This window comes from Odontomachus brunneus, unplaced genomic scaffold, assembly GCF_010583005.1.
Source record: "Odontomachus brunneus isolate Ranch 3 - 2012 unplaced genomic scaffold, Obru_v1 Obru_scaffold_172, whole genome shotgun sequence".
Lineage (NCBI taxonomy): Eukaryota > Metazoa > Arthropoda > Insecta > Hymenoptera > Formicidae > Odontomachus > Odontomachus brunneus.
The window spans coordinates 186,984-190,199 of record NW_022639622.1 but is presented as its reverse complement, the minus strand read 5'-3'; positions in this window follow the sequence as shown (position 1 = coordinate 190,199).

Below are 3,216 nucleotides of genomic sequence, written 5' to 3'. Positions count from 1 at the left end.
ACACATAAAATATACAATATACGATTTATATTTTATTTACACATAAAATATACAATTTATTTTCTATTTATAATGGTATTTTGTAATGCCCCCATGGTAACGTTTTAGTTGAATCGGGTACGATATACCATTTGTCATCGTACGGACTTAGAGCGATTTTCGTCTCAGACACTCTGTACACTTTATGCTTTTGATCGTATGCACGATTGACGGCGAGTCGTTTCGATCTCCTCTCTCAAACACTGTGTATAATCATCGAAAGATATCGTTCGCGCTACGACATTACTCTTGACACCTTTGGCCTTTTTCGTGTCTTTCTTGCCATCCACTCGCAAAGCGTACATCTTTGCCCTAAGTCCGATAAATTCCGTCATGATCGCTCCGTTGTTTTCATCTTTCGTTAAACCAGGCACCTTCTTATTTACAAGCGGTATAGCGTACGCGTTGTCAGTGGGGTAATCGCTCGTATTAAATCTTGCAATATCACGTTTCATGTGCCCATATACATCATCGCATTCGATGTTGTAAATGAGACTGTCTGTGTCAGTATACATTATTTTACATTTGTCACGATACAGAGGATACATGTACATACTCGTGATGAAATTCATACAAGCAAACCTTTGATATGTCGAGAATGCACATACCTACGTAGATTGGCTTGTTGAATTTCACCTCAAGTTTGCGCAATTCAATGGCGATTAAGTTTTTCGAAAATACACTTCTACTGTGAAAATTTGGTTTTGCGATCATTGCCTCTGCACCGTATCTACCGTCCCAATGTGTTACTAGTTTTACATCGACATGATTTCGAACATTTTCCATCGTTTTGCCGAATACCGCATTGTTCATCAATTTGTAGACATTTTTCTCAAAATCATTAGTTGCACGCGTTCTAAATTGTGTGTTTAATTCGATATAACTGCGGAGCCAAGGAGATTGAGCGAATTGGAGCACGCAGTGAATCTTTGTAATACGAAGACCGTGGCGCGTGCACTGCTGCAGGTTGCGGTAGTGGATAATATAACGCTGCTTATCGTATAGCGTCGCGAGAAGTTTCTCCTGACGGGTGGTGGGTGGCTTATCGCGCATAGGACAAAACGGTAGGTCAGTGTGCACATCGTGCAAATTTTGCGGATACTCCAAGTCGACCTCGAGAATGTATCCTGTGGGCGAATCGTCAGCGACTGAGAATACGTCAAAGTTTGACACGTTGTCGATCCATCGAAACTCGGCGTAAGGCAATGGTTGACACATTGCCCATCCATACAAATTATTTACGTCAAAGTACATTAAGTATGACGATGGTTTCGACGGGTCGTAAGACTGCATGTACTTGTTATTGGCGTGTGCGTATCTATCCGAACATTGACTCAGGCCACCGCGTATACCGCGTTCGATGAACATGATCATATCAATATCGGTGAGCAGTTCGAAATTTATGCCGGTATGTTTCAACATTGCATCCCACGTAAATCCAGGCAGAGTATAATAATGCGCGGGATCGAGTCCATAACTTGTGATGCAGCTGTCACGGAAATTTTCAAAAATATCTGCCAATAACAAGACATCTTTAAATACAAGTCGTTGTATTCGCCCAAGGTTCGAGTGGAAGGAGAACCGCTTCCAGATCTCCGCGGCGTGCGCGTAATCGCTCTCGGATACTGTATCACCCGTCAACGAACTGTAAAACGATTCTCGCGGCGGTAAACATGTGTCCTGCAGCTTGTCCACGCAATCCACGTATTCGTATGGAAAGACACCCTTTCGCGTCAATAAATTAAATTCTTCGACGGATAATTTTGGAAATTCCGACCGTACAATTTTCAACTTGTCTTTAGTGAGAAAGGATGCCAATTTGTCGAGACTACTGCTGAGAAATTTGCACGAATCGATGAAACGCAATTTTACAATATTTTTGTATTTATCTGCCGTATCTTGAACATTCTTTGTAAACGAAATGTATTTTTCTTTTGTTATCGGTAGCACATCGATTGAACCTTCAAATGCATTTGCTATTTCCTTGATGATAAAATGTGAATCGTAGCCGGATAAATTATGGAAAACGATTGGAATGTAATATGAATTTTTGTAATTTAAATTGCAATTTGAATGCGCTGGACCTCGGTAGCGACCGGTGAAGTGACAATGATCGCGTACGCGCGTATCCTCTGCTCTGAATGGTTTCTCACACACGTGACATTGCGTCGCGTTATGAAATATCGCCCACTGTTCTTTCGACAAAGTTTCCATGGGGACATTGGATGATAATATTACTTTTACGCGGTGTGCTATTTCTTCGAGTTGCCCGACGAACCATGAGATGCAGTCACTATCACGACGACTTTGAAATTCGGATAATAAATCATCGTACATAAAACGTATATAAAATGCTATACTAAATACCCTGTGATGTTGGTATGTGTACAAATTGCGATCCTCTCCATTCCTTGCCGTCTTCTCCAGTGTGCACTCTAGGTCGGCGTATATTACAAAGAAAACTCGCTCCTTCCTGCTGTGCTTGCTAAAACTCAACCATTTATTGTCTTCGCTGGGCAGAATGATGGCACAGTCGTTAATTTTTTAGCAGTTTACCGCATGACTTTCCAGTCTCCTGTTGGAATGGAAGTAGTGCAGACACCTACAAACATTGCAATTTTTATCACCTTATTGCATACTTCTGATACAATGAATTCATGAAATGTACTTACCGATCGCAAATGTATTTCTTATGAGCTTTTTTGCTCAACTGCGAGCTCACCAGCCTGGACAAGTCTTTGATCCAGGCGAAGTGTCCCGTGTTGTGGTCTCGAGGATCCGAAATGTGCAGCAAGTTGACATGCTTTTCCTTCTTTTCGTCGCTGAGACGTATTGGAACAATGGCTTCGTTCTTTTCTCCCATGATGCCGTATACATTGATGGATATATTGTTTAATAGTTCAAATCTTGTAATTTGATTAATTTTCATGGGGAACTCAATGTCTTGAAGATTGAGCACGTTCGTGTAATGGGGATACAATGATGCACGATCTGCGTATCTTTCGGCTGGATACAGATCCGCAACTATTGCCCACGCGAAACATGCATTGTCCGGAGATTTGACATTGATCACAGCCCGCTTCAGTTGTATCACACGCGGTAACTCAAAGTGACATCCCGTGTGCAACGGATTGTATTTGTTCACATTGATTATAAGATTGAGTATTCGCGATGCCT